The sequence below is a fragment of the Mustela nigripes genome, chromosome 4 (genome assembly GCF_022355385.1).
Source record: "Mustela nigripes isolate SB6536 chromosome 4, MUSNIG.SB6536, whole genome shotgun sequence".
In the NCBI taxonomy this organism is placed as follows: domain Eukaryota; kingdom Metazoa; phylum Chordata; class Mammalia; order Carnivora; family Mustelidae; genus Mustela; species Mustela nigripes.
In genome coordinates, this window is record NC_081560.1 from 185,321,363 (window position 1) to 185,334,317 (window position 12,955).

General features: G+C 55.4%; 1 protein-coding gene across 3 annotated transcripts in view; it reads right to left on the minus strand.

The window, feature by feature from the left end:
* Positions 1 to 11,287, minus strand: part of CTBP2 (C-terminal binding protein 2) — a 153,755-nt gene extending 142,468 nt beyond the window's left edge. For 2 of the 3 annotated variants that reach the window (XM_059398782.1, XM_059398781.1), the window contains exon 1: positions 11,197 to 11,287. The gene's annotated coding sequence lies outside the window, so the exon portion shown is untranslated. Of the gene's footprint in view, positions 1 to 10,737; positions 10,907 to 11,196 lie in introns of those variants that run through there. The other variant, XM_059398780.1, reaches the window with a different exon arrangement.
* Positions 11,288 to 12,955: the final 1,668 nt, after the last annotated feature.

The window sequence follows — 12,955 nt, forward strand, 5'->3', positions numbered from 1 at the left end:
CGGGGGTCTTAAAACGGCAAGAATACAATCATTACCTAAGCTAGAGCCAAGCCAGCCCACCGGGGCTGATGGGACCAGCTGGCCAAAAGACACCCCCCCTTCAGGGCCTTTCCCCTCAGCCCTCCAGAGCAGGAAGAACCCAAAGACTGAGTGAGATGGGGTGTCTGCGGAGCCCCCCCTCCCCCACCCCCCAACCATGGCAGGGGAGGGGGTTATGCTTGGACACCAGCAAAGCCGGCAGGCACTTCCCAAGCACACACGTGTTCACAAAAGGGAGAGCAGCAAGGCAGGGCGGGAAGGTAATCTTGTCAGTGAAGGAAAGCCTGTTTTTCAGGAAAATCTCCACCTTGTGGGGACCTTACCCTAAAGGAAGCCAAGGTCAGGGAGAGCTCTCACGTCACCTTCTCCAGCTGCGGCTGCCATTCAGGTGAGTTCATCACCCAAGCAGGCTCCTCTCCAGATTTCAGGACACACCCAACTTCGTGCCCTTCCCTTTCAGTTCTCTGATAGACTCTTTGAAAAGAAGGCCGCTGCTTTTGTTCTGAGTATGATTTCGAATTCCTTTCTAAGGCCAACACAAACGCAGGGCAGCCACCCAAAGGAGGTTTACCCAGCGGAATCAAATTTCTGGCCGGTTTTTACAGGAATGGTGCAAACAGACTCTTCCAATTAGATGAAATCCTCCCCACCTTCCCTGTCCCCTCTCCCAGATCTCCCCATGTAGAACACAGGAAGCAACTCCTGTTGGAAGAAGCGCAGCATGACTCCTGTTGGAAAGTGAGCAGCAGCCAGAGGGAGGGGAGGGAGCACCCCACCCAGCACCTCCAGCCTCCCCCCAAGAAAGGGGCACACACCAGCAAGCAGGGGGGCTAGCTTTGAAGAACTCTGAGATCACTAACCTAGACCACACACTTCGAAATCTGAGTCTGATAAAATGGTACTCTGACCACCAAATACAATTTTACCACCAAAAACCCTAAGCACTGTAAAAGCTATCCACATAATCTGTGTGTGTGTGTGTGTGTGTGTGTGTGTGTGTGTGTGTGTGTGTTGGGAGGTAGTTGCATCAGACACCCAGGTGGAAAGCAAGGGAGAAATGAGATCAAGAGCACGGAAGGGGTCTAATTTGGCCATCTCCAATTGTACCCAAGTTGCAATTAAAAGCACAAAGTCTCAATCAATTACAGAGAAACCAGCTCGAGATGGACTGGGAACCAACTAAACTTCTGGCTCCCTTGGTTACTCTAACCTTTCTGACCCTTGGTTTCTTCATGGTGAAACACCATCACTTCTACCTCGGAGAGATCTGAGGGTAAATGAAGGAACGTGGCTGGAACAACAGCACCAGGCCAGGCTACTGAGCTCCTTCGGCATGTCTGTGCTCTGCCTGGACAGTGAGTCTGGGATCCAGGGGGGCAGAACTATCCCCGTGCATCCAAGAGGGCCCCTGCCTGCTAAGCCTGCCCGAGGCTTCTCTCAGGAGCCATGCTGTTCATTAACCCAAAAACTGTAAGGAATTTAAAACAGGCCTTGTCCAGGAAACTATCTAGAAATTCCTCCCTGGCGTTAGATTGTGAGATGCTAACAAAAGATCACTAATCGAAGACGGAAATTAAAACAAGCCAACTTCTCAGGGCCCCATGTGATCTGGAAACCAACCCGGCCCGAGAAAGACTTGTTTCTGAGAAGCCCATCTGAATCCTGGGGAGAACATGCCAGATTTGGGGTAAGCCTGCAATTCTCACTTCTGTTCTGCTCTCAGGGTCACGGGACAGGTTCCCAACGCAGGAGTTCCTCCTCTGCCAAGGAATCTTGCTGGAACCCCACTGCCAACAGCCTGGTTTGAATCCCAGCTCAGCCCGTTGGGGCAGGGGGTGACAGGCAAGTCACCCCAGTGCCTCCTGCGCCTGACATCACCCCCCCTTACTGTGAAGATCAAATACAACATACACCAAACGTTCATGTGATAAAGATACTAAGTAAATGCTCAATAAACAGTAGTTAGACGTTACCCTCACAAAACTAACAGTAGTACTTAAAAGGCCTGGGTGGAATTGAGTTTCAAATGAAGTGGGCCAGGATAGGAAGAATCAAACACACAGAAATTCTTCCAGCAGGGAGAAGAGGGGTGCAAAGCGGAGAAGCCCAAGACCATCCTGGCTTTAGCCACAGGCCATCAGGAGCCACAGGCCCATCAGGACCCGCAGCGTGACCAGCGGAGTGAGGCCTGGGTAGCCGCCGCAGCTTCCGCAGCAACTAGGACGGCGCCATCGCTAGCACCAGTGAAACACCCCAGCTGGAAGGTGGCAGGAGGAGCGGCGGCAGCGACACCGCCCAGGGGACGGGATGCCAAGCCGCCCAAGTTGTGCGTTTCTGCCGACCGAATCAGCCTAACTCCTTGTCCCCTTGGTGGCTGGGGATGGAGGGGTCCAGACAAGAACAAGGCGACCCCCAAGCTGGGGTCTCAGGAGCCTACGGCCGCTGCAGGGTGGGGTGACTGGGGCACTGTCCAGACCTGGTTCAGCTCCGGGCCTCGGGGGCGGGTTCGGGACCCACCTGAGTCCTGAGTCGTCTGGCGGTCCCTTCCCTGTCCCGCCGCGGGACCGGGAGGGCCGCGAAGGTCTCCGCAGGTGTGGGCTTCGTCCAGCCGGAACCCCGCCGCCCGGGGTCGGACCCCGCACAAATGCCTGCGGCAGGGAGGAGGAAGTGGGCCGGGGGGGGGGGGGGGGGGCGCTCCCTTTCTACCACCCCTAGATGACTTCCCCCCGGCGAGAAACGGCTGCTATTTACAAGTGAAAGGGACACCGCCGGGGGAGGGGCGCTTCCGGCGGTGTCAGGTGGGGGGGGGCACAGGTACGCGAGCCCTGGAGGGGGAGGGGCGGGGCTGCCAGGTAACCGGGTCCGAGGTTCCCGGGCCCGGAGGGGAGGGCGGGAGCCGGCGGGTTCGCGGGCCCCAGAGGTCAGAGGGTCCCGCACCCCGGGAGCCGCAGACGCCTGTCCCCTCAGCACCCCCAGCAAGGCCGCGCACCCCGGCAGTCCCGGCGCGCGGGGAAGCGCGGCCAGACCCCGCCCCCTCCAGGTAGGGCCCGGCCAGGTGCGGCGGCCAGGCTTCTCCCAGGCCCAACTTCGCCCTCCCCGCATCCGAAGGTCAAGCAGGAGACCGGAAGTCGCCCCGTGGTCCCTCAGGGCGGACCGTGGGGCTTCCCGGGGCCCCCGCACCCCAGCGCGCTACGGAAACCAGAGGTGGACACCAGCCTCTCCAGGAGTTGGGGGAGGTGATTTCACTCTTTCTGCGTCGGGCAAAATAGCAATTGCTGTTTACCTAGCCCGCAGGAGCTTCGCGAAGATTAATGGCTGCGAAATGGTTTTAAGATCAAAAACATTCTAAGATTTTACTTGTAGGCACTTATATGTGCATACTGGTATCTGTACAGGAAAATATACTCTTTATTCACTGCCCTCCTAGAGTGACTTCTAGCTCATAACCAGAAATCGCTGAGAAAAAGGATAAGGTACATCTCTTGAGTGCTCGGGTAGAAATACCATTCCCATTTGGTATCCACGCTGGGCCTCCTGCTCCATCGAGTCCCTGAAGGGCGGAGGGAGCAATCGGCCAGCGCCACAGACCACAGTTCCAACTCTGGGGAAGGGACAGAAAAAAACTTTGAAAATATGTCACCCCCATTGGGAAGATGTAGCGTTTCTCCCCAACCCCACACAGTTCACTGGGCAAGTGTCCCCAAGTGAGGGCTACCCTGGTGGTCTCTGGTGTGTGGAAAGCTTTGTCTGACCTATCCACACCTCACACAGCAGTCAGCCAAGCTCAGCCCATGCTAGGAGCCCCTGCAACCATCTGGCTTGGCAGCTTGTCCAGCAAAGCTTCCCTGGTGTCACCACAGCTCCGTCCCTCCCAGCAAAGCAAGCCCATGTGACCAAGTGAGGCCGTTCCCCTCCAGGGGGAACATTCCCAGTCCCCTCAACCATTCCAGGATAGGGTGTCAAGCGCTCTAGAGGGCTCTCTCTAGCCTAGCTCTCTAGGCTGGCTCACGTCTGGCTCAACCTGGGAGCTGCAATCCACGGCTGGCTCTGCACCACCCAGAAGAGCCTGGGGACACCGCCTCCACCCCTTCCCCAGGCCCACTGGGCCTGAACACGCAGAAGATACAGTGTGACTTTGTGCTTCCAGGCCTACTGCACTAGAGACATCCATCAGCGAAATAATCAAGTCCCAGACAGAGCTCATTCAACAGGAAAGCTGCACAAACTTTTTCCCTGCCTCACACCCCCTACAGCCAAAGAATTTCACCTGCAGTTCCTCTGTCCCCGCCCACACACCTGGGGCGGGTACACTACTAGCACTTTCCCATTGATTGGGCCCTTTCCACCTTGCTACTGGCTCTCTGCGAGGCCTCAACATTAGGAAGGCTTTTTACGATGCCATACTGGGGGGGGGGGGGGGGGGGTGCCATTAGGCCAGAAGAGTTGACCTCTGTGGTCTTGGTCTACTGTTCCTTCCCAAAAAACTTCCTGGGACTCCTTGACTCCATAATGAAGTTTTTGTCTGTCCTGGACTTGGACAGATTGCTGGAGGCCAGATTTCAGGCCTGGCTGGAGCACAGCAGTGAGTTTACAACCCCTTGGCTAGTCCCAACGCTGCAGAGAGACCCGCTGGCCACCTAAGTTACACGTCTTTTAAAAAGGCCCTTCCCGTGCCTGCCACTACGTAGGCTGGAATGAGACAGAAATATGGCCACTATTTCCAATCAATCTTCAAGCCAGGAACACTGTCTTTCAAGTCGTAATTAAGGGCTTATTTTAATGCAAAAAGCACATTTCTGCTGATCAATAGGTTGCTTCTGAAGGCGGTTAAAGCAACAACACAAAGGAAGGTGCATTTTTTTCTTTTTTTTTTTTTTGCATTTTACAAGTGGGAAAGACTTTAAGAGCCAAATGAATGACAAGCATTGCCCTCCCTCAGCTTCACAACCACAACACCCCCCTCCCCTGACTTTTTTTGGACTCCCAGAAAACAACCACCAAAGACCAGCCCACCAAGTTCAGACAACAAAAGCTCTTGGGGATTAACATCCTTCTAAATACCACTGGGGAAAATGAAGTCTCTGTCATTATCTAGGATAGAATCACAATTCCCCATAAAATCAAAAGCATCACTTGCCCCACAAATAAGAACCCAACCATTTTATCTGCATTTTTGTGAACAGTAAGCCAACTTTTGGCCACCATCTGTTAAATTTAGTTATGGAAACAGTTAAAGCAGATCATCCCTAAAACACTGACTCAAGGAGGGATCGTCTTGATAGAGATGGGAAAGGTCACCTGGCCCCCAAGTTCTCAACCAAGTGCACCTCGATAAAATCAGAACAAGCATCAGCCCCCAATGGTAGTCGATGTCTATGCTGATTCCACTTAGGGCAGAGGGACAAAAGAGAAAGGCCACAATAATAACTGCCACTTGAACTGCGGAGCTGGAACAGAGCTCTGGAACCCCAGCTCCCACGTGGAAGCAGGAGGGCTCCGTGCATGGGGGGGGAAAGTGCATATAGGAGTGTTTTCAGGAATGACAGCAGCTGTCCAACCAAACAGGAAAACCCAACAGATACTCACTTTAGCTCTACTTTCCCCAACACTACAGATTAAAAACTACTTCAACATGAGGAATAATAAAAATAAACATGACAGTTTCCTGCGACTTAAAATGCCTCAATTTCTGGTAAAGGTTGAATAGGATTTCTTTAAAATTGCGTTTTGAGGGGGGCGGGGAGGCAGGAGGAGTCTGCTTTTTACACTTCTTTTTGAAGAACCCTTCTCTCTGCCTTGAGAATCTTTACTCCAAAAAGCAGATTACTGAGAAGAGCACACAACGGTCCCCAGCAGTCCAAAAGAGACCACCTTCTAAGAAAACTATGGAAAGGAGTAGACCAGTGGCCCACATTGCCATGCCAGGCAAAAGGCAGATGAGTATGCCAGTCTGCCTCTGGTTCCCATCTCGTCCGCAGCTCCCGGAAGTTTCTGTGTTCTCGAGCAGTTGGAAGAATGAAGGCCAAACTGCCCCTTGGCTCCCATTGTCAACATTCCACACAAACAATGGCCTGGCTCTCTCCCTACTGTACATTCTGTATTCATTTGTGAATCTCCCACCCCCCCCTTTTTTTTGCACAATGTGCAAAGTCCTTCTTTTCACCGGAGAAGTCCTGAATGCCCAAGTGCAGCCATAAATCTAGGCTTTAAAACATGAGGAATAATAAAAATATGGCCTTATTATTGAGAACTAAACACACACGGTAGAATCTGCCCCAACAATAATTTGTGAGTGTCACGCAAGTCACACCGATGGCTTCTGGATGCCATCCATTAAATCATGATCAAAAGAAACACGGAACACCTTGAAAATGGTTCTGAAGTTTTTAGCAATGAGTAAGTATAATTTTCTAAATCCAGAGATGGGGCTTAAAATAAAATAAAATAAAATAAAACAAACAAAAAAACCCTTTCTATAGGTCTTTGATACATATTCTGTCAAACATAGACTTGAAGAAAAAATGAACTTCTCGAGCTCATCCGTGGGGAGAAGACTTGAGTTTTCCCTCCTTTCCCAGTGTGCTGTAACCTTAACGGCTGCACGGACATGCTCGCCAGCTGTAAGAGAAAATGGATATCTATCCAGGCAGTGTAGCCTCAGAATGTGCCCATTCCAGCATTTTCATATGCCTCCTAGAAGTTGTTCAGTAGTCCACGCGAGCACTCCTAAGCTAGCGATGCACAGACGATCATGGAGAAAAGGCACCCCGATATTTCACTATACCGAGACGGTTCTGCTAAGCACAAGTACTTCTCTTCAAAGCGTCAGGCAAAATGCACTCCCATTTTTTAATTACTGCAGCACTGTGTTCCGGCCTCTGTGATGGAATTACCAGTCAGCCACTGGAAAGATTACCTGAGTTGTGCCCTGCCCAACAGATAAAATTCCCTCCCCTGATCATGCACTTTCTGAATCTAAGTCTGTGGCCTGTATCAGGGACACAGGACACTTAACCTGCTGCTTGTCACTGATAGAAAGATTATTCACAGAGGGACCCAGGCTGCACTCACATACGACATGATGACAGCCCTTCTCTATTGAAATGACAGCGGTAAAAAAAAAAGAAAAGAAAAGAAAAGAAAATGACAACGGGAATGGCCATTCCACTTTAAATTTGTTCCATTTAGGGAAAGCGGTTAAATGCGGAGGGTGTAACTTTGCATTCAAAAGCGATTCACGAAGGAAAAGGACTTTTGGTAAATGGCACAGTGGAGCTGGATCTCAAAGAAGGGGTGTGCCCTTCTATGCAGGCCCTCGTGGTTTTTAATCCTCGAATCTCAAGGATTTCAAGTGCTGCAAGCCATCCTGAGCTCCCTTTGCTTTAGTATTTCAAACAGTTGCCAACAATATCCTTTTCAAACCCTGGGCACTGCTTGTTCAGTTCTGATTTTATGCACTCATCATTTACTGACCCTGTGGCTAGCTAGCTACGCTGAACACTGCAAAAGCTGCCGGATCATCTGTAGTTTTGTTCGTTTGCTGTTAGGGCCGTGCTTCATCGACTCTCTTCAAACACTTGCCAGACTCAGACAATTTCTTTGGCGGACCGGGGGGGGGGGGGGGGGTGGGGGTGGGGGGGGGTGTTGTGTTAAAAGTCAAGAGTAAAGTTATCGATTATTCCCTGAAAGGATAACTGATTGGCTAGTTAATGATTATACAGATAGCAAGTTTTCCTGTTTCATCCTGTGTACACGACCTTATTAACAATGCCAAGGAAAGCAAACTCGACCCTGCAGGGACAGGAACAGGTGTGCCCTGGGTCTTAAAAGGCCAAAATATCTCACAAAGTATGTCACTGGTGTATTTTTACAATGCTAGTAGTGTTTGTTTTTAAGTAGCGAAACTTTTTTTACTTTCTTAACCTTAAGAAGACACACTTTGCAAATATTTCTTCTTTGAGTTGATGACTAAGTCCCAGAGTAAGTCGCAACTTGTGCCTAGCAGAGAAATACATTTTAGGGACAAAGAAGTTTTTTGGAAAAAGCGCAGTTAAGAAAAGGTAATTCACGCTGCCCTTCCCCCAGGAGAACACCCTTTCAAGGGCCAGTTTCAAAAGATCCCAAGTGAAGTCGTAAATAACACAGGGCTTGGAACTCCAACTGCAGAGCAACACACCCTCCATCCACTCAGCCTTATTAAGGTACAATCAGAAATGAGGGAGACAACATGCCCACCCGCCCCAGCCTTACCTTCCCAAGCAGGAAAAAGGATTAAACCAAAAAATCCTATTCTCAGGTTCAAAACAAGCTCTAAAGCCAAGATTTTTTAAAATTCCCTCTCATAACTGCTTTCTACAGAGACAAACTGGGGTCCCCTACCCCTGGGGCACAGAAAAACCAATCAGCGCCATAAATTCCCTTAGCCTTCAACCCTCACTCCCTCACACTGGGGGCACAGTAGGGGGAGGGGGTGACCTGACATCAACACTTACACTAAACCCCTCAACGCTCTACAGAAATATGCTAGCTTATTTCCTTTGTTTGGTCCTGTTATACTTGATCAAGTGTGAACGATTAAACCGGCTTCATTAAAGGCAAGTGCATTCACGGTTAACATACAACTTCAATGGCAACTGTAAGCATATTTTGCAAGAAGGAGGGCCTGCTTTTTTGCTTGAAACCTACCATCTCATTAACTTTTCTTTTGGGGGCAATAAAAAGGGCACCAGGTTTTTTGTGGGGGGTTTGTGTGTGTGTGTGTGTGTGTGTTTTTACAGGAGAGTGTCACAGCAGTTCAGAGATCTGATGGCAGACAAAAGGATTCTTAGTGTTTCAACTCTAGGATACAGTCCTGTTATGAAAGAAAGAAAGAAAGAAAGATTGATTGTTTCAATATTAAAGCTGCTCTGACTTAAAGTATTTAATTAGCATTTTGAATCTCACTTTATAATTGCTGTAAGAAGTACTCTTTGAAATCAAATGATTACAAAAACAAGATCCTTGAAAGCACCAGTACTTCAAAACGTAAAGGATTTATTTAAACATTTTTTCCAAACGCTGAAATTCTCCGAAGTACAAGAAAACTAGTTCCACTGTGAGAACCCTAGAGGCGGAACAGCAGTCTTAGGTACTGAACACGAGGTAATTTTAAAACTGTCTTTGAACCCAAGCACCTAGTAGAGACTCTTCTTTGAAAGAGTAGTCGGAGAGTTTAATACATTTCGCCAAAGTCGGGAGGCAGAATCACTTTGTAAACTAACCAAAATATACGTCCCCTCCAAATTATCCATGTCAGATAAAAATATACCAGTCTCTAGAATATCCAACAGAATTGCAAATAAGGCACTTAGCATTTTAAATTCCCAATGCATATTTATAGAATACAATTCTCTTGTCTACCCTTCAAGCCACTCACATCTGACTCTCTAAGAACTTAACCTGATCTCCAATCTTTAAAGAAAAAAAGGTGGAAAAAAACCCAGAAAGATCTGTTTACCCTGGATAGGGCAAGCGAGCCCGGCAGGACGACGTAGGCCACTGCCAGCAGCCTCCACCGCAAGGACGCAGAGCGAGCGGGATTCCTACGAAAAATTCCTCCTTCCCCCTATAAAATACTAAACAGGGGGACCCCTGGAGCCAACTGCTGTGGGGGGCCGCCTCCGGAAAAAGTACTCGGGGTCCGGAGGGGGGGCACCCCACACACCCGCGCGCACACGCACACTCAGGGTCCGCGACCATCCGCCGCGGCCGAGAGCGAGCCACGGGAGGGTGTGTGCGCGCGTGTGTGTCTCGCCGCGGCCGGCGGTGACCGCGCCGAGCTCCCGGGCCCGCGGCCTCCCAGCGCCAGGACGCTGCGTGGGCTGCGGGCGAAGCAGCTACGCCGCGGGGCCTCCCGCCGGAGAAAGGCCCCGGCGCGCCCCGGCTCCCGCGCGCCTCTGCCCAACTTGCCCCGGAGCGCTGGGCAGAGCGGGAGAGAGAGAAAGAAAGGCGCTTCCCCTCGGCCTCGCGGGTCAGTCCTGCGCCGCGGAGGAAGAGGAGAAAGAGGCGACCGCGGCGGCCCGGCTGTCGCTGCGCCGCGCCGGGTCCCCGCCGCCCCGGGCGCGCCCTCGCCAGCCCCTCCTGCGAAACTTTTTCTTTTCGGTTCGCCCCACCCGAAAAGTGCAGCCCGGGAGGGGGAGGCGGGCAGACCCGGTTCGCCGCGGTGGCGGCGGCGGCGGGCGAGGAGGAAGTGGTGCCCGCGGGAGCGCGGACGGGCAGAGGAAATGCCCGGCCCGCTCGGCCCCCGCCCGCGCCCGCCGCCCGGCCAGCCCCGGGCCCCCGCCCCGCTGCGACTTTGGCGGGCCGAGCCCGGCGCGGCAGTGGTGGCGGCGGCGGCAGATGTGGCCCGGCTGCCCGGAGGAGCCAACAATGCGGGGCCGGCAAAACAAAAGGGTTCCACTTCGCCTCCTTTCCCTTCTTTCACTTGCGCTCCCGGGGCGCCGCGCGGGATCCCCGGCCAGCAGGGGCCGCTCCCCTGGGGGCCCTGAGCAGCGCGCGCCCCGGTTTCCCAGCGGACCCCCGCGCTCCCCCCGCCCCCGCCCCGTACGCCTAAGGCCCCGCGCGCTCGGACTCCCAGTCCCGGGGGATCCGGCCGTATTGTCCCCGCGGCGCGCCGCGCGCTCGGCCTGGGTCGCGGGCGGCCCCCGCGCGCGCACCCACCGGCCTCGGGGAGCAGGAGCCGGGGGCGCCTAGGAAACCGTCGCCGAGACGCCGCCGCCGCCGCTGCCCTCCGGACGCCGCCGCGCTCGGGATTTCTTTTTTCTTTTTTTTTTTTTTTTTTGCCAATCCTGATGGGAAGGAAGGTGACCGCCTACTTCGCATTCATCAACTCTCATCACAACAACAAAAATCCTGGCACAAACGGCAGCCGGCGGGCGCGATCGGCGGCGGGAGGCGGCAGGCAGGGACCTCCAGGCCGGCTCCCACCCCCGGGCGCCGAGCGGGGACACGGGGGCGCAGACCAAAGATGTCCTCGGATGCCGGCTCCGTGTCCTTCGCCCTCCTCCTCCCCCCCTTGCCGAGTGGCGCAGTGAGGCGCGGGCGCGGCGCCCCCAGCCCGCGGCCGCAGGTGAGGCGGGGGCGGCAGCGGCCCCAGCCCTTCCCCGGGGCCCCTCTTACCTCGTCCCGGGCCGCCGGCGTCCACGGCGAAGGGCGCCCACCCGGGAGGCGGTGGCGGCGGCGGCGGCTCCCGCCCCTCCCACCCCACCCGGCGGCGGTGGCGGTGGCGGCGGCTGTGCGGCCCCCACTCAGCGCGGCATGGCTCCCGGCTCGGTCCCTCGCTCCTCGGGCCGCCGCCGGCTCCTCTGGGCCGCTCCCGGGCCACCTTAAAATGACACACGCACACAGGGACACACACACAAAAACTTAATCTCTCCAGCTCCCCGCCCCCCCCCCTCCCCCCCTCCCACCCCACCCCCTTCCTCCGCCCACCCGGCTCCCGATCCTCCCCACCCCGGTCCCAGCCCCGCGCCCGCTCGCCGGGAGGGGGCTGCGCTGGGGGTCTCCGGCCCGCACTCGCCCCGCGCCGCGCTCACCCCCAAGAGGATGCTAATTCCAACTTGGATCGGGGGAGGGAGCGTCCTGGATGCCTTGCGCCTCCCGGCTATTTGCTCTTCTTTATTTGTTTTCTCCTCCGGGGAAGGAGGCGGAAAACGGAGAGAAAGGGAAAGGGAAAGAAGCGGCGCTGGCCGCGACGCTCGGTGCCCGCCGGCTGCGCAGGAGCGAGGCGGGAGGCGAGGTGAGGGTCGCCGCTCGCTCACTCCTCGCTCTTTTTTTTTTTTTTTTTTTTTTTTTTGGGTAAAGGCGGGGTCTTTCTTTGCAAACCAATGACACAACCCCACATGGGCCGGCCTCGCCCCCTACAGATACTCCTCACTACAAATCGGCTCTCTCGGGGGATTAGTGGCTCCGCGAAAGTGCACACAGGCGCGGCTGGCGGGCGAGGGGGCCGGGCGCGGCGGGCACTCCCTGGCCCGGCCCCGCCCGGGAGGCCCTAGCGTAGCGCTGGGGCCTCGGCGGCGGGGGCGGGGGTCCTGCTACAGCGGCCGGGAGTCCGGCCCTCCCTCCGCTCCCCTTCCTCCTCCGCCCCTTCCACGTGGGGCCCCGGGCGGCCGGCCACGTGGGGGGACGCGAGCCCAGGCCGGCCTGGGCGCAGCGCCCCGGGGTGGCTCTGGCCCCATCGGGCCCCCGCCTGGCCCGCGGCGCCGACCTGCCCCCTTCCCGGCCCCGCGGCTCCAACTTCCTCCTGGGCCCCGCGCCGGCTGCTTCTGCCTTCTCAGGCCCGCGGGGTCAGGCGCGGGCCGGCCACAGGGGGCACTTGCGCTCCCCAAATCCGGATCCCGGAGACGGTGCCCGCGCCTTGCCGGAGAGGCGGCGGTGGCTGTGGGTGCGCGGGAGGGGCCCTGTGTGCTGGAACTTGCAGCGGTGTGTTCCCTACAAGAAGCAAAACATTTTTTACACATTAAAAAAAAAAAAAATGTTCCTTCCTGTTGCCTGGATCTCGCCGCGGCTATTTTTAAAGCCTTGCTTTGGGTGGGAGCTCCCGGCCTCGCGGGACGGAAACGCGCGGCGGCCTGGGGGGCCCGAGAGTGGGGGTCCTGGGCTTGCGCCGCGCCCCGACGCGGCGAGCTTAGAGTGTGGACACGAAAGCTAGGGGTCAGGCCGCGCGCCGGCCGCACCTAGATTGAATTCAGTGCCCGTGACCTGCGGCGTTGGAGCTCTGTTTGCGGAGGGAGCCGGCGGCTAAGGACTGGGAGGGCTCCTCCCCCGGCGCCCCAGAGCCCCTCCAACTCCTCTCACTTCCCCAAGGTCGCCGCTCGCCGTCCAGGAGCCCCCGGTGTCGATGTTTTAAAACTATATTGAGACGTTACGAACTGGA